The 19,588-nt window shown below is 34.8% G+C and overlaps 1 protein-coding gene across 6 annotated transcripts in view; it reads left to right on the top strand.

Moving 5' to 3' along the window:
- The window catches only part of LRRC49 (leucine rich repeat containing 49), a 128,495-nt gene that overhangs the window by 59,329 nt on the left and 49,578 nt on the right, over positions 1-19,588 (top strand). The window lies entirely within an intron of this gene.

Genomic DNA, 19,588 nt, shown 5'->3' with positions numbered 1-19,588 from the left:
ACATTCCGATCCTGGAGACTAGGTGACCTGAAAGAAAAATCAGTGAACCTAGGGTTGTTATGTGTGCACTTCTCCTTTTGGGAGTTTACCTTTTAGGAATCGTATATGTGTATTTGGGAGTGTGAATAGGTTATTAGAGGGGTCGAATTACTTGCTTTTCTCCATATTAGATTTTAGTATTAAAGCTGACTTTTATTGAGGGAGTTTGGAGTTGGAATTTTCAATGAATGAGCATACCTCTGGATTCTTGTTCTTGAAGGGAAGTGAGTTAGTTAGGTAGGCTTGTTTTTCTGGGCACATGAAAAAATATCACAGTGACTTAATCACACACTCACAAGACATTTTAAAGAGTAGCTTGAAACTGTCAAGTACTCTATAGGAATTGTGTTTTGATAAAACTTCCTTCTTTTGGCTTTAAAAAGGAATTGACAATGGCAGTTGTCAATGCCATGTTAGAGACCATAGTGTTTGGCTTAGGAATCTCCTGGGAAGCATGGAATGAATCTGTAAGCCAGATTCATAATGTTTTTTTCTGTAGTTCCTTTGATATTATCTTTGTTTTTTGTTGTTGTTGTTTGTTTGTTTGTTTGTTGTACTTTGGGATATTGGCTTGCGATTCTCCGTAATGACCCACTTGCGGAATCATGAGAATGATGCCAGTTTTTGATAGCTGTCTGGGTTCAGGATGTAGGGTGGTCTCGGGGATATCCAGAGGATGGTAGTGAATAACTGATCCTCTACCGTCACATCCTTTACTAATTTATTAAAATATCTTCTCCATTTCTTTTGCGTAAAAAATTTAAATTTTCTTCCCAGTTGGTTGTTGAAGAACATTGATTGTGCATCCCTATAAAACACCCAGTAAGGCATTGTGGGGAGTCACAGAGGATAAATATAAGCTTCTGTTTTCTATGAGTATATAATCTAATGACAGAGAGCACACAAAGACATGAGTGACAGAAACATGAAACAAACCAACCTGCAGCTTGTAGAAAAGTGAACAGCCCCAGGACCCCAGACTGTCAGCTTAGCCACTCTGTTGTAAAGAGCCCTTCTTCCCTAATAACTCCGGCAGAAGTTTCTGAAGAGCCTTAATGTTCAAAATTGTGACCCTGGACCAGCAGCATTAACATCACTGTGGAGCTTATTAGAAATCCAGAATCTCTAGCCCTTCCCTCTACCTACTAGATCAGAATCATCATTTTTAAAAGATCCCTAGGTGATGCAAATGCATATTACAGATTGAGAAGCACTGCTGCAGAGGATTCTGACAGTGCTTATATAGGTCAAGTACCCAGTTGAAAGTAATCACTCTGGCCAGGAGCATATAGGGCACACTGAAAGCTCGAGCCTGGGACATATGTTCTCTTATCCCCTAGGACAGTGGGGGTGGGATCATTTGTGGATTGGCTTTGTTACAGAAAAGTGTTCTTTTACCAGGGAAGGGAAGCTGAAGCAGGGAGATAATGACAGATATCTAATAAACATATTTCTTCTTTTATGTCTTAGCTCACATTAATGTTAGGGATTGCTGTTCATTACTTCACTTTGTATCATTTTATCCCATTTCCTGTTGTGTGTGTGTGTGTGTTCTACTCAATCTCCCTCACCTTACAATGCCATCTGTCTGACCTAGATATCAGAGATTCTTGCTTCTTCCACAGCATGATTCTTCTGTCACTTCTCAGAGTCATGTTTCTCAAATACATATGAATACACGAAGTATAAGCACACACATACCTGTGCTTAAGTCAGACTTCACTTCCTTGCACTCTGGTAGAGCAAGGACGCCTCAGTCATTGCCTTTTATTCTACCACGATTGCATTAACCCTTGGAGTCATGCCTTTTCAAGCTGTGAACTGTTAAAAATGTGTCTATATTTACTAGAGGGAGTCAGACTTTTAGCTCTCAGGAATTGTAGTGATTACTTTACAGGGAAAGAGAAGGCTATGATCCTTTACTATTATTATTTATTTTGATGCTCAAATTTTCCCAGATTTGTTAAACTGGCCTATACCAATCTTTTGATATATTCTTCATCATTCCTTGAGCACTTCCTTGCTTTCTGGCACAGGATGTTCCAGGATCATCTTTTGGAGGAATTCTGATTATTTTTAGTGGAAAATGGATTTAGAAACCATTCGAGCGCTAGGTATGGGGCATCATTGCTTCCAGGCCTTCTCGATATAAAAAATTAAGGTGTGTATGTGTGTGTGTGTGTGTGTGTGTGTGTGTGTGTGTGTGTGAGAGAGAGAGAGAGAGAGAGAGAGAGAGAGAGAGAGAGAGAGAGAGAGAGAGAGATCTTTATTTGCCTATCTGCATCTTTTAAAAACTGTGGCTTCATACTGAAACCTTCAATCATGAATTCAACCATGAAACTTCTGTGACAGTCTAACACAACAGGGCTTATTTAGCTATCCACCACACTCCCTTTTTATATTTATAATTACTTTCCCTGACATCGATGCCGCATTATATACATTTACTTATTTGTTTAATCTTTGAATATATAGAAAATAGATTCAGAATTGCTGACCCATATTTTTGTGAGATGAAAAAAACTACTAACCAGGGTTAAATAATTATTTACACTGTATTGCCTTTAGCCTAAAGGTATAGAATCAAAGAACTGTGTTCAAAAGTTGCTTGGGTTACTTCTGCTTGCTTCACTATTTTCAGTGTGATTATGTTTTCCATTTGAAATGTAAGTTTTATTTGTTTCTGTTTGTATTCCGGTTTTTTGTTTTTTTCCCCTTCAACCTTAATATTATTTGATGTATTTATTTTTCAGTCTGTGTAGTAATAACATGGTTCTAAAACTCAGAACGACACAAACAGGTATTACTCACAGATCTATAATTTCCCATTCTTAATACCCCATTTCCAACCCTCCTCCCTTCCATTCTGTTTTTACCCATTCCTATAGATAACCAATATCATAAGTTTCTGGTTTATCCTTGTGTTTTTTTGTTTGTTTGTTTTGTTTTGCACAAATCAGTAGTAACGTCTGTGCTAGAGAGGAATTCACGCATTTTTGTATGGTTTTAGTTTTTACATTAGATGCTTGATCCTTTTGGATATTCTTTTATGTAGAATAGATAGCATTTGGTCAAAGCATATTTTTTTAATGCAGTATTGAATTTTGTTTGCTAATATTTAAAACTTTTGCAATAATACCTGCAAGTGAAATTCCTTTGTCATTTTTTTCTTTTTTTTAAAGTACTATTTTTATCAGGTTTAGGTGTCAATGTCATATTTGCTTCATAAAAAGAATTAGTAAGTTTTCCTTAATTTTTAATGCTCTGGGATAATTTATAAAATATCATTACTATTTAGTTTTTGAAGGTTTGGTATAATTTCCATGTGAATCTATGTATGTGTGTCTGTGTGTGTTTTTTCAGAGAATCCAGATTAGTATCATATTCCTGATTCTTGGCAGGCCAAGTGGTCTCTGTTTCCATTATTTAGCTTTGCTTTTATAGCACAAACGCAGCCATAAACATAAATGAATGAGGCAGGCTGTGTTTCAATAAATCTTTATTTGTGGACACTGAAATTTGAATTTTATATAATTTTCATATGTCATGACATGTTATTCTTCTTTTGAGTTTTTATAACCATTTAAAAACATAGCGACTGTTGTTAGCTTATAGGCCTTACAAAACAGGTACTAAACCACATTTGGCCCATGGGTTTTAGTCTGCCAACCACTGCTTTTTATAAAACACTTTATTTTAGGTATTTCTCCTCTAAACAGCATAGAATTGTGTCTTACTTTGTTAGCCAAATTGAAAATCTTTTTATTTTAATAAGTGAGTTAAGCACATTCGTATTTATTCTTATGACTGAAATTTTCAACTCTGTCATATAATCTTATAACTCTAATGTGCATTATATTTATACTTGCATGCTTCTTTATATGATGTGTTTTCTTTGCTTTTGAAATTTCTTTGGGTATTTTGGAAGTTTTATATTTTTGTTCTATTGATTACTTTTTACTTAATACTATCTAAGTGCCTTTAGTCCTCTGTTTTCTTTTCCTAATTGAGTCAGAATTAACATATAATGTTGTATTAATTTTAAGATGTACCGTGTGTTGATTTGATACACTTACATACTGCAAAACAATCACCACTATAACGTTAGGCAACATTTCTATCACATCACATAATTATCTTTTTTTTTCCTTTTTTGAGGTGAGATTAGGATCTAGTCTCCTAGCACTCTGAAGTTTGTATATTGACTATAATCATTATGCTGTGCATTACATCTTCAGTTGTCCTATTTTCTTATTTTCTCCATTATTGTCATGTAATGCTATTTTTTAACTCTTATGTATTGCCTACACAACAACCGTGAATTTATACCCTCCTCATTCCTTCTCGTACCTTCCTTTTTTTAGCTGCATGATTCCTACTTTTCTGGACCTATAACACATTATAGATAATACATACCATGTTGTTCTTCCACTTAGGTTCCTGCCTTTTAGTCTTAGATCTATAATTAATTATTAAATACTCGTCATTGTCCTTTTGCTCAAGTTTCCTTAGTTATCTCTTGGTGGTTGGAGCTCCTCCAGTATGATCATGGGTACAGAATATTCTGATATATTGCCTGTTTAAAAGTTTTCCTATACCTTGACACTTGAAGGTCAGCTTGTCTAAATAGAAAATTCTAAGTTTATTCATTCTTTCCATAATTTTTTTCTCTTAATATGGTTCCATTTTTACCTTGTATTGCCAGCTGTGTTTAGAGCATCTAATGCCAGTCTGAATTTCATTTCAATTTTGATCTTTGTACTCAGAGGTCTTAAGAGTGTTTTCCTTTTCTTTTTAAAGTGTCTAGTTTTATTGGGATATGTTTTCAAATTGATCATTCTGGTTAAGTTTTCCAGTTACCTCCATGGACCTTTTAAATATATACGTGTTATTCTTATTTCCAGAAAGTTTTCCTGGGATTGTTTTTAGTATTAGTTCTGTTCAATTTTTTTCTTTTTTTTTTTTTTTTATCTTTAGGAACTCTTATACATACTTGTTTACTTTGGCCTTCTTCTGTTTCAACCACTTTACTTATGATCCATTTAATTTCTTTGCCTCGTTTTCATTCTCTTAGTCATCTCTCTGGCTCTCTTCTGTGTCCGTTAGTAAAATTTTATTTGGAGTCTGTTCTCCTTAGGAGTTTTGTAATTAAATCTTTTATTCTGCAATGTTTTTGTCTTTCTCTTCCATTTCTTTCCTAAGTTCAATCAACTGTCTTTAAAGTTCTTTCTGTTTATTTTCCATTTCTGCTTTTAAATTTTGAATTTCTTATTCAAGGTGGCTTTCCATACCTCCAAATGCTTACTTGAGGATATTTAATTCAGTGTGGAATGTTGTGTTACAGTTTTCTTCTTCATGTTTCTATTTGAGGTAGGAATTTTCATCAGTTTAAGTGAGTTTGATTTTCTGTTCTTAACTTTGTATAAATTTAGTCTGTTTTTGCCAATTTATTTTGTGGGTTTGGGTGGTTTACAAGAATCTTAGGTCAAGGCTGCTTTCTTCTGCCAATGTAGCAAAGTACTGTGTGTATGTATGTGTGTTGAAGGAAAGGGTTATGTGTCTTTCATTTTTATCTTTTGGTTCTCATATTTTGTAAGACTCTGCATTTTCCATTTTTGCCTCTTTGTTCATTTTCACCTTCATCATCCAAACTCCAAACACTTTCTCTACCTTTCTTTTTACCATCTCAAAAGCAGTAACTCTTTGAAGACTGCTGCCTGGAATCCTGTGCTCTTAAAAGTCCCTTCCTTGTAGTATATGCTCTCTTCTACTGGCACTCTTCCAATATTTTTGCTCCTAGTGGACTTCCTCCTACTGGTGGTGATTTTAGATTGGTTTTAGACATATTAATAGTTCCCCTTTTCTCCCTTCCACACAGTTTTTTTTTTTCCATATTGCCCTTCCATATTACCTACTTATAGATAATTTGATAATTGAGCATTATCTATCTTTAGTTATATTATGGGCATTGGTCGTATGTAATTTATTCTTATAATTCTGTGTTCTTGTTTTTTTTTCGGAGGGTGCGTTGGTACATTGAGTTTATGCCTTTGTGTTTATCTCATATATATGTGTATACATACATGTCTATGTGCATAATATATACATATGTGTATATACAGATATACAGACATACATATATAATGCATATTATGTATATATACCTATCTCTCCTACTAGAATGTAATTTCTGTAAAAGTAGCAATTCAATTTTACTCATCTTTCTGTCTTTAGCAATAATCCCAATGCCTATCATATATAGTGCCCTTTAAACATTCCTTTTTCCTGTTAATGACTAAAACAACGTTGCAGTACAACTTTAGCAAACAATCTATTTCTTTCCTAAAGCCTGCAGAGAGCTAAAGCGTTGTAACATTAAGTTAAAATTCTCTGAACTATGCAACAATGCCCATGTAGGCTAGATAACCAGCACTTGGAGTTATTACTTGATAACCTAAATATATAGAATTTTCCATGTTGCTCACAAGTGAAAGAATATGATGTATATAGGAGCATCATAAGATGATGCCATTCAGTTTAGAGGAAAGCCTCGTGATTCCTGAATGAATATATTATTCTTGTCATTATTCTTGTGAGTTGAATATGAAATGAAATGAGAGATGTCAGAAATCATTTGTTCTAATATGAAGAGATAAATAGCAATGCTGCATCATGCTGCTGTATTTAAAATTGGTCGGGAAGGTCAAAAGTGCTACAATGAATATTTAATGTTCTGATGCAATCTTAAGGGAAGTGATGCTGTATTTACCAATACATTGAAATCTTCCTGACAGTCATTCTTTCTGGTTCATGTGGCAAATGAAATTTAATGTAACTTCCCCATAATAACTGCCATTTCTATAAGCAATACATACTTCTGTTCATTCATGACTGAGAAAGAGAAGAAAGTGATGGATGTGCATAAAGATTTATGTACAAGTGTTATGGGTTGAATCGTGTCCCCTAAAATTCATATGTCAAAGTCCTAACTCCCTTAGAATATGACTGTATTTGGAAGTAAGACGGTAAAGAAGAAATTAGGTAAAACTGAGTCATATTAGTGGGTTCTAATCCAACATGACTGGTGTCCTGGTAAGAAGGAATTAAGACACTTATACACCATGAAGATTGAAAGAGAAGATGGCTATCTATAAGCCAAGGAGAAAAGTCTCAGAAAAAATCAGCCCTGTTGACACCTTGATCTTGGCCTTTAGCCTCCAAAACAATAAGAAAATAAAATTTTGTTCTTTAAATCACCCAGTTTGTGGTACATTGTTGGCAGCCCTAGCGAACTAATATTACAGGAATTCTCATCACAGAATTTTTCAATAGCAGCTCAAAATAGAAACAACATACGTATCTGATAACCAGAGCACAGTTATATCCATATTCAAGTCTACCTATCCTACCTCCTCTGGCAGTCTCATTGATGGCAGCAAAGGACAACAAAAGTAGTGAAGGATGCAGGCTGCCACCATCTTAGGTAATCTGAACCAACACATAAAACTTATCAGTTGAATGAGCTCCACCATCTTTCAGCCTATGGTTTCCTGTATGTAGTAGGTAGAATAGAAAGGTACCATGCATTAAAATATTATTTATGTTGATCATGAACATGCTAGAGAGAAAAAGAAGACAAGTACTGTGCCAAGAAAGTGTAAGTACACAGGCTCAATATATCTCTTCTCAAAATGATACCGTTCTTTGTTTTCTACACAAATTCCCTGTAAAGCCTCATTTGAAATAAGATTTAAATTTTTTAGTTCATCTTTATTATTCCTCAATCTCTAGTAACTATGCCAAGACCAAGGTATACTCGTTTATCTCTGTTTAACATTTCTGATTTTGCCAATAAAACCTTATAATATAGTCCCCTAAATCTGTTACCGCAAAATCTCTTTCAGGGTTTAGGTCTCACGTGTATTATTTCTTATAACTTCTCTACATTTTAGTATAGTTGATTTCTTCCATAGATAAATAGAATTCAATGGATTAAATAATTAAGATATCCTCAAAACACTGAATTATACATTCATTAAATTAATAATTTACAAATAATGACATAGAAAAGTGTTGGTAAAATGTTAAGGAAGCAGTACACAAAGCTGATTCATATAACAAGATCTACATTTTGTTAAAATATATGTAAACAGGTATATCTTTAGGAAGAGAGATTTCGCATGGCTTTATTTTTTCCAAAATTTTTCAAATTTTTATTTTACTTTTTTCAAATTTCCTTAAATATTATGTATTACTTTTATAATTGGGGTGGGGGAAGGAAGACATAAAGGAATAGCTGTGAAGAAGGCTGCTGTTGTAATTCGTTCAACACTTAAAAAAAGTTTTGTTGCATAATTATGGAGTGAGGTGAGGTTTGTTTTTTTTTTTAAAAAAAAAAATACTGTCATTACTTTCATTTCTCCTTATGGCCAAACAGTATTGAAATGTGTAAGGTAAAAAGTGAATGTGCCATTCCACACTCCTGGCCTCAATTGCAGAAGTACAACTCTGTTAATTGTTTGGTGAGAACCTATGAGGATTCTATCAGATTTTTGGTTCTAGGCCAATACTGTTGACACATGAATAACGTTTTTAAAAAATATGGAGTCATGCTATATAGATTTTTTCTCAGATTGCTTTTCCAGTTAGCAATGTATTGTAGATATTTTTCAGTGTTAGTATAGGTAGGCAAGGGGATGAGAAAAAATCTAACAAGTATAACATGTGTAGTATACTAGTGAACCAGTATAATATGAACACTGTCCAGTAAGGATAGATGCTAAACTGGGTCTCAAGGCCCCTGCTGTGCCAAGGGTTAATCTTTTTGCTGCCAAAACAATAGGAAGTGCAGGGCTGAGACAGAGCCAGCAAGGAGGGGCACTTCATGTTTTGAGGGTAGTGGACTTTATCAACTGGTGTTGAAGTATTTCAGAATTTTTACTAGTGCCTTTAGGTATATATCAGCCTTGCATGTACACCTCATTTTTTAAATGGCTACATTCAATTTCATTGTATGGATTAATTTTAATTTATTTAATGAATCCCTTAATGATGGTCATTTAGATCGGTTGCAATTTTTTTTTTGTCATCATAAGCAATGTTGCAATACACATTTTAAACATTTTCTTTGTGAACAGTGGCCAGTGTGACTTTGGAGAAATCATCTTTCTCTTAGAATTGTGACTTTTTTCTTAATATTAGCAAGGAATTGTGAGGTTCATGTTAGACATCTGTAACTTTAAGGGGATGTTGAAGTTTAGGTCAGTGGTCTCAAACTCCGACTTTGCATAAGAATCACCCATAAGTGATGTTAGAAGCATGGCTGAGTGAGGGATCGCCCCAGATCTCTCTTCTTGCAATAGCAACAACCTACAATACAACAAAAAACACTCAACTTGCCCGCAAGCACACCTGAGAGATCAGAGCGCTGGAACGTCAGAATCGTGCAAGTCTGTGGGGTGGATTGGGAGAAATAACAGAGCTGCCATACACAGCCGGTGCTCCCTGCAGCAGGAGGGGGAGTGGAGATTTCCCCGCAGTTAACCGAACAGTGCTGCCTGAGCGATCAGCGCGTTCCACTCTCAGAGCCCAGCGATAAGGACAGAGAGCAGAGCCGGGACTGAGTGCAGAGGGGCAACAACTGTTTCTTAGCAGCCCACCACTGCCAAGCCCGAGGCCAAGTCACGGAGCCCGGCCGTGCCCCCTCCCCCACCCCAACCCCGCACCAACCCAGAGCGGGCCATCCCCCCGACCCCATATTCTCTCAGAGCTAGCACCGCGGAGCCCCAGGGGGATTCGCACAACTGGTACGGAAACACACACCACAGCTGGTACCAGAGACAGGCGCAGTGAAATTAAAGCAGGATGGCTGAAACCTGGGAGACAGCACTACGGGAAGGGAAGCAGCCACACACACCAGCTCTCCCAATCAACCCCACCCCAACCCAGGCAGGCTGAGCCAGAAGGAAGCCACAGAACATTGCATCTGTTGGGGCAGTAATGGGACTTCAGGGCCTCCTCAGGGTCCCAGACCCCCATAGCCCTTCATACCCTTTCATGGGGGTGGTGTCCTGGGACCAAGCTGACCCGATCACAGAGAAAGTATACAGCCTGCTTGAGAGAAAGGAGTTTTTTTATACTCAGAGCAGAGACCCAAGAGGCTTGGACACTACCTACTGGAAATCAAGAGAAAAACCCTTTTTATCAACCTTCTGAAGAGAGATTACTACATAATAAATTTTCTTTTGGGGGGAAGAAAAAAAATCAGTACACTCCTGTTAACGCTCAGGTGGAGAAATAGTCCATGAAACACCATGAACAACCAAGGTGACAAGGCAGCTCAGAAAAAAGTGAAAAATCTCTAGAAAATTAGCTTAAAGACATAGAAATATGTGATTTAAGTGACAGAGAATTTAGGATTGCCCTTCTTAACAAAATGCATGAAAATTCTGACCGACAATTTCAAGAAATTAGAAACAAAATGAACAAAATGAATTCTTTAACAGGGAGATTGAAACTCTGAAAAAGAACCAAATAGAACTTCTGGAGATGAAGAACCCATTAAAAGAGGTGAAGAATGAAATAGCAAGCTTAGGAAATAGAGCTGACCAGATGAAAGAAAGAATTAGTGATACTAAAGACAGAAATCTGGAAACAACACAGACGGAAGAAGAGAGGGACTTGAAAATGAAAAAGAAAATGAAAGAACTCTGCAGGAACTATCTGATACCATCAGGAAAAGCAACATCAGAGTAATGGGTATCCCAGGTAGAGAAGAGAAGAAGAAGGGATTAGAGAGCATATTGAAACAAATAGTCGATGAGAATTTCCCAAATCTATGGAAAGGGCTGGATATTAGAATCCAAGAAGCAAACAGAATATCCAATTATCCCATCCCCAAAAGATCTCCTCCAAGACACATTATATTAAAGTTTAAAATTAGTGACAAAGAAAGAATTCTCAAGGCAGCCAGGGAAAAGATGACAGTAACATATAAAAGAAAACCCATTAGATTATCATTGGACTTCTCAGCACAAACTTTACAAGCAAGGAAGGAGTGGAACCGAACATTAAAACTACTAAAAGAAATAAATTACCAGCCAAGAATAATATATCTAGCAAAGCTCTCCTTTAAATATGAAGGAGAAATAAATACATTTCCAGACATACAAAAGCTGAGGAAATTCTCTACCACAAAACCTGTATTGCAGGAAATATTGAAGAGGGTTGTTTTACCTTAAACAAAAAGACAAAAAATACGTAATTATGAGTAAGATGACTAACAGGCCGACAGAAGCAGGAAAGTGCAATCCTTGTTAAGAACAGGCTTTTATAAGCTTAAATATTACAAAATGGTTAAAGCTCCCCCCCCCCCAAAAAAAAAATGCTCCTAAGTATTTACTCCATAGAAATACTTAACATGTTTACCTGGATGTTCTTAGCTGCACTATTTAAGTAACCCAACTGCAAACAAGACAGATGTCCTCCAGTAGTAAAATAGAGAAAGTAAATTTAATGCTATTTTTATATAATACAATACTACCCAGCAACAAGAATTATCAAACTATTTTGGGGAAAAAAACAACATGGATGAATCTCCAAAAAAAAAAAAAAAATTAGAACAAAATAAAAGCCAGATTCAAATGAGGGTGTATGTACGTTTTATTTACATAAAATTGAAAAACAAGCAAAAGTTACCTATAGTGTTAGACTCAGGAGAAGAGTTACTTTGAGGGGGAGTAATGGCTGTAAGGGGACACAAGGGGGTGGCAATGGGGTATAGGTAATGTTTTGTTTCTTAATCTGCTACAGGTTACATGGGTATGTTCAGTTTATGCAAAATCAAGTACTTATGATTTGTGTATTCTGTATGTATATGCTGATAAAAAGTTCAAATAATGTTACCAGCACAAATGGGGTCCATCTGCCTGCATGTGTCTGAGTCAAAGAAGAGAGATGTATAGGTTGTGCAGCAAAGAAAGTAAAGATTTGTTTTAGAGAATTGCAAGTCCCAAAGACACAGGCGAGCTGTTACTCAAAGACCTGGCTCCGCAGGAGTACAGGAGTACGGATTATATAGGGAAAAATCCAAGTAGTCATGAAAACTAAGGGAGTTCGAGGCCTGGGTGCTACTGATTGGACAGTTGGATGGGGCCGGGGTAATTGATCATTGTGTTTGGTTCTGGAATCAGCCATGGTGCCATCCCACCATCCCATGTCATTCTATGGCCAGTAGGTTTGTTCTGCCTCGATGGGCCTAGAGCTGAAATACATCTAATGCTAAGATGTTATCCTTAGTGTAACAGAAACTTATTGTCCTCATGATCATAGACCTGAGGCTTAATGACTAAAAGAGCAGGCATGCAGAGGTGAGAGGATCAGGGTGGGGAAGATAAGGGAATCACAATGCCATTATCTGGGCAAGACCAGGCTTGAATCAGGAAAAAACTATATTAAAGAAATGAAATGAGGTTTCTGTGTGGTTACAATGTGGTTACAGTGGTTACAATAATACTGTGAAACTGTCAACAGAAGGAAGCTCTTCCGAATAACAAAATTTTTATTATAGAATTATAGCTGTCCTTCCATTAAATGTAAAAGAGGAATTTGGTCTGTAGTGGTATGCTGGAGCCAGTTATATCCATCTCTCCAGTTCAGCGACATCTTGGTAGCTTGAAATCCCCCATTTGGGGAATATTTACACCATGGAAATTGGCAAATGCTACATAAGTTCATTGTTTTCCCAGAAATCAGCTTACCTATACAATAATGAATTTAGATCTTCGTTGACAGGATATTATTTGACTTGCTTTATCGCCAGTATAACTATTAAACAATGTAAATGTTGAAAGTGGCTAAAATGAGCATTTTAGCTTTTTAAAATTATTCTTATCACATTTTGAGACTGCAAAGAATCCTTTTTATTTTTTTCAGTAAATTTGAGGAGGCTTATTTGCATTCACATATCAATTTGGGAAGAGAAAATATATCACTAAAAACTTCCTTTGTCATGTAAAATTTGGTTTCAATGTCACAAATTAGCATTACAAGAAAATTACCACATCTTAAAATCTACCCTTGGTAATCAGAGTCATTGTGAATCACCAGAGACCGAAGCTATTGTGCTTTTAAATGCTAGAAAATGATTATTGTAACCTGGAGAAAGCTAATAGAATTATCATCTACAATTCTGAGACATTCAACTTTGCTGGTGTCTTCTGTCAGCCAGATGCATACAGATACTATATATATATATATATATATATATATATATATATATATATGTTTTTTTTAATTGAATTGTCGTCAATGACATTGTCATAACAAAAGATACCTAAACAGATGGTTTAACATTATTCTCTATTATGTCTGTTTAACTCTTTATGTCTCCTCCTTTTCACTTGAATAGCTTTATGGAGCTCCTCCCTATCTGCTAAATTGGAAGCAGCCCAATTTAAATCAATTTTTGCTCAAATAAACTCAAAACTTTTTAATGTGCTTCAGTTTATCTTATTAAACATTTATCAAAGAAAATTTTGAGATCTTTTTCATGTGAAAAACATTTTTGTCTCAAACATATTTTTGCTTTGTGACAAAATATAATCGCTTATATCGGTGTCTTTAGATTCTTTAGAACCATTTCATTTCTAAGAACTCCTGCTACCATCATGCACTAAAAAGAATTATAGTGACTAACATTAATTAACATATATCGACATCGAGGTAGATGGTTACTTGTTATGGAACACCAAAAGGAGAGACACAAGAAAGTGAAAGAAAATGTAAAAGGGAAGAGAACATACACATAGAAAAAATTATGTCTTGCTTATGGTGATGTTAAAACTGATTATTGGGTTCAGCTGTTATTAGCTTGTTCCATTTTTAAGTAAAATTCCCAATTATCATTTCACCTAAATATTTTAGCAGTCACTGATAATCATTATCTGGATCCATTATTTCTGAAATCTGCTATAGTTTTCTTAAATTTTCTGTGTTTGATAATCCCATTATTTGAAGAAATTTCAGCTAATCTATGTCTTTTGTTGTTTCTTCTAGCTGTCAATCAGAATGCTTTATTTCCTTTTAAACTGTGAGCTGTTTGTTTTTCTTGGTAGCTTATTTTTAGGAATTCTTTGGGGTTTTGTGTGAAGGTAGGTTCCTCCATAGAGGAATTTCATTTGTTTCTGTGAGATCCCTATAGGCTTAACTAGCCTGGGAGCTCTTCAAAAAAAAAAAAAAAAAAAAAATCAATTCTTCTACTGAAATATTTTAGGTCATCCATTTAGTGTGAATTTAGGCTGCAAATTGTGGTTCATGGTTATAAATAATCAGGAAAGAATTTTCCTCCCTTTCTACTTAGCCCCAAGTTTTAAGATAAGCAATATTTTAGGGGAAAGCTTATAACTAATTCACCCTATGTTGAGAACCTAGCACTTGGGGACCTCAGATCTATTAACAACTCCCCAACTTGAGTGGCCCCTGGGAGTTATCTTTGGTTCCTGGCCTTGAAGATCATGTAAGCCAAAGCTCATGTTCACTGGGTTCAGTAAATTGCCCTCACAGCAAAAAGGTCATTTTCAACATTCTGATTACCTGAGTTCCCACCCTTACTTTCTTCTTCTTCTTCTTTTTTTTTTTTTTTTTTTTGCCTGTGTAGTTCACATTTTTTTTTTTTTTTAGCAGGTCATGGATACATTTGAGAATACTTTAACAATATTTTATCCATCATTTTTAGTTGTTTTTAGCAACAACTTCAGTCCACAAACTTAGTTCATTTTAGCAAAAATACAAACATCATTATGTGCCCTTTTCTTTAACTGTGCTTCATTCTTTAAGTATATGTTATTTTACAGATCTTTCTAATTATTTTGTTTGTCAGTTGTGTGTATTTCAGTCACGGTGAGCACACTTGATTTATTCTACGTTTCATTTCACTTCAGTCTGCTAGACACGTAGTAACTATTCAGCAAAATTCTCACTGATCTATATAAAATAAGTAAGCTTTTCATTGAGATTATTTCAGAATGCATGGTATTTATTGGTATGGAAGAGTAAAATTCCTTTCTCTAAAGTACCTGACTTGCTTTTGGGGAAGAACTTTCTAATTGGGGTAATTTAACTTGTATTTGAGAATTGTTACATATCTTTGTGGTATACATGCATATATGGGAATTTAATTTTTTTCTCTGTATTTTATTAAGTAAGCATAAAATGAACTAAAATGTTTTGTTTTCCTCCTGAAATGTGAGTTTGGTCAGGAGAGACAGCTTGTTCCTCTATAGGTTCTTTAGTAGATAGGAAGCAGATGTGATATTGGGAGGAAACTGCTAGAGGAAAAACAAACGTATGAGTAATCTGGAAAAAGATTAAAGTCAAATTATGAGTTAAATGTCAGCTTTTGGACCAAAGCTTTTCCATTCTTGGTAGTCTGAAGAGACAAGCAATTTAGTGTTCTTTAAAAAAAAAAAAAAATGTTCCTAAAAGTAGTACCACTCCACTATAATTACTGTTCTATTTCCAGGGGTTTTTTTTGAGCAGGGGGGAAGGTTTGTTTTTAGTTTTAAACAATTCGATTTGGTTTTTGGTTGGGTAGAATATAACTCTTCATTCACCTGTATTTGTACTTAAAAAGTACTGTTTTGTTTGAGGAGAGAATGTCTTTAAAATCATATGCACTTTCTCAGTGCATTTCTAAGAATGTCTGGCATGTTCATTGGCCAGATGCCTTGCAGATGGAAATGAAATTTTGTGAGGAATCTTGTAGATCAAACACAGATTTATTTTTATTTTAATAAAACTATTCAAAGCATAAAGACTTTCAGTGCTAGCAGCTGATCTGAGAAGAGTTGCCAGGATAGTACCTGCTGTGGATTGCAATGATTTTCCCATTCCTGGTTCCTCTTTTTGGTTGTGCTTGAATTATAGATATAAACCAGAAGGACATCAACAGGTCTTCTAGGTCTCCGAAGTGCTTCATAATGACTACATTCACTGGGCATACTACTTTCTTCTATATCCACAAATGTGCTTTATAGTGGAGTTCAGTAAAGATATTGTCTAGGTTTGTATTTATCACTACCTATTTGGTGGTAATTATTAAACTATTCCACTCCTCAAAGCAATAAGTGAGACATAGGACTAGGAACAATTAGAATCATTCATTTTAAAATTATACTTAGCAATAAAAACAAGTCATATATTCTCTGCAGTTTAGTGTGTAAATAAATAACGAATAGAAATAAAATTGGAATCTACTTAGAATAGAATGAAGTTTTCTGTACCCTTCTTTATGGATATATTATTTACATCTTTCAACCACATCTACCTGATTAGTGACAGATATTAGGTTGTAATGAGTCATGAGTAGCATGATATCTTTTAAACAACAATTCTAAGAACAGTGTAAGAAAATTCATTTATTAATTATTTTAGTCAAGGATATGCCCCTTGGAATCATTTCAATTCATCATATTCTTCCATTCATCCACCATAACTTTACTGAACAAGTTTTTAAAAGCTAGGTACTAAGTTCGGCATTGGGGAACTGGTCACGGTACATTTCTGTCCCTCAAGAAACTTTCAGTTGAATTCTGTTCAAATATGCGGAGTCACTGAAGAAAAATGCTCTTCAAAACAGACCATCTACTGGCTCCATTGCCCCTGCTGCTCACATTAGTTATGATCTTAAGGTTGAAATTAGTTTTCCCATCCTGTGATAGTTGGAGGAAAACTTATGAAAGCCTTTGTGAAACCTGTTCTAATAGCCACCAGTATAAAGTTGTGTTCCAGATAAAGGAGACCTAATAGATGAAATGATGATCTGTTAACTATGTATTTTTTATACTTTAAATTTCTTTGTTAAATCAACTTATTTAAATATATTTTGCATGTAATAAAATGTACCCACTTTAAGTGTAAAGTTTAATGAATTTCGACAAAGTATATACCCCATAGCTACCACATCATTCACCCAAGTGAGAGACCTGGATGTTATTTTAGATTACTCTCTTCCTCGTATTCAAATGATTACTAATTTCTGTCTGGGCTGCACTCTAAAATTCCATAGCATCTACCCCTTCCTCTTTACTGTCATGGCTACTACTTTAGTTTTTGATATATTAGGCTTTTTTTTTTTTCACCTTTATTACTGCAATCTAATTTATAACTGGTGTTTCACTCATCTCTTTCCTTATATATCCTGTATAATATTACTAAGTTCTGATTATTCTAATTACATTATCCCCACTTGCTTAAAATCCTTTGATGACTCTTTACAGTTTTCCACCTGAGTCATCATTCAGAGTGAGAGATTAGTACACAGTGACAACTGACTTGATGATGACGGTGATTGAATATCACTTACCAGAGAGGAAATATATATGGAGTAGCAGATGTATAGAGGAAAGATGATGAGTTAGTTCACTTAACAATGTAGAAGAAATGTTTTTAGCTTTATATAAACAATATGAGGGCAGGAGAGAAGCACCTTTTAAACATCCATCTCACGCACCAGAAGCTGTTCTGAAATTTTTTATATTGATGGAAAAAAAGAATTGCATTAATGCTGGGTGAGAAAAAATTACAGTGTTTGTTCAAGTTTATTTACATTTGAAGTGATTAAGTTTAAATTCATGAACTCTCATTTTTGCCTACATATACTAGCCTTTTGAAAAATATCTGCCCATAATTACCTGAACATGTCTCAAAAACCATAAGGCACACATAAATAATGAGACTTACCTGTTAGATTGGTAAAGATAAGATCTGATGTAAAATAATTGATAGCAAAGCATCTCTTCACCATGAAAGGGAAGAAAAAATAGAAGAAATATTCAAATATGACAATAAAAAAGATAACTAACTTTATTGTTGTTAAAGACCTTGCCTCAACCTTAATTTCCAACACATAGATTGTTTACTATACCAAAAATATTTTGTTAGTAAAGCGAGATGGTACAACTACTTTGGAAGACAGTTTGGCAATTTCTAATAAAGCTAAACAGTCTTACTGTACAATCCAGCAATGCACTTTTAAGTATTTACCTAATTGAATTGAAAACTTAGGTCCACATAAACACTAGACTAATAGCTACAGCAGCTTTATTTATAGCTACTAAAAACTTGAAGCAACCAAGATTTCCTCAGTGGGTGAATGGATAAACTATGGTACATCCATACAATAAAATATTACTCAGTGATGAATAAAAGAGTTATGAAGCTACAAAAGACATAGATGAACCTTAAATGCATATTGCTAAGTGAAAGATGTCAATCTGAAAAGCCTACATACTATATGATCTTAATTATGTTACATTCTGGAAAAGACAAAACTATAAAGACAGTAAAGTATCAAGAGTTGCAGAGATTTGGGGTGAGCGGAGGGGAGTTGAATGGGATTTTTTAGGGCCACGAAACTGTTCTATATAATACTATAATGGAAGGTAGATACATGATATTATGCATTTGTCAAAACCCATAGAACTTTACAGCACGAAGAGTGAACCTCAATGTATACAAATTTAAAAAATTCATTTAGAATGTTAGGGGATCCCAGGAAGGAATGCAGACTATGACTAGAGAATCTAATTGTATTTTAATTGTATGAAACAGCTTCCTAGAAGGAAAACTGGGGGAAAGATGCAAACCTAAGTAACTTTGAAAATTAATCTGTAAAACTATATGCAAAAGGAATTATACATAGTCATGTACTTTAGTTGATAAAGTTGTTTTCCATGGGAATACAAGTTAAATTCCTGATAGCAATATATATATATATATATATATATATATATATATATATATATATATATATATGTGGTGTGTGTGTACACATACACATACATATTCTGGAATCGAACATTTAAATTGATGAGAGCAGTAGGAACCAGATTTCTTATTGTTGGAGTAGGAATTTACAAATAAACAAGGAAAAAGCTAGAATGATCCTTTTAGTGATGGATTACAATTGAAAACATCAGAACGAACTCATGTGTAGCTTAATGTAGACACAAATGGTTGCATAGAGAACTATTATAGATATATGTATACACACATATATTTCCTTGCTCTGTCATCAGAGGGCCTAAAAGAAATGACAATGCAGTAGCAAAAATTATGCCTAGCCTCCATATCTTTGTTTTAATACCATTCTTCAATAAAAGGAATGTGGCTCCTTGAAGAGATAGCTGACTCTAGGACGGGAGTAGGAAATATGAGTCTAGAGAATCTTGTAGTGCCAGAAAGTAAGGAAGGACTAAAAAAAAATTCCAATTTAATGGGGGTTTGTCAAAGGGACATAGGAGGCAACTGAAAGAGTTTCCAATGGCCACAATTCGAACAATAAAAGGAATTACATATGTAGTAATAGATTATCACCCAAAGTATAAAGTAAATATTCATGAATCCAAATGGATCTAAATAAAACAATGGCGGAAAAAAAGATGAACCTCATAGGAAGCATTTCAAATAATTTCTATAGATCCTCTGTCCTCAAGAAGAGGAAGATAAACTTCTCACCTACTAAGTATGGGCTGCACATGGCTTCCTTCCA

This window comes from Rousettus aegyptiacus, unplaced genomic scaffold (assembly GCF_014176215.1).
Source record: "Rousettus aegyptiacus isolate mRouAeg1 unplaced genomic scaffold, mRouAeg1.p scaffold_m13_p_3, whole genome shotgun sequence".
NCBI classification, from domain to species: Eukaryota; Metazoa; Chordata; class Mammalia; order Chiroptera; family Pteropodidae; genus Rousettus; species Rousettus aegyptiacus.
Note: the sequence above shows the minus strand (reverse complement) of the source record. Positions and strands in the feature narration are given on the sequence as shown.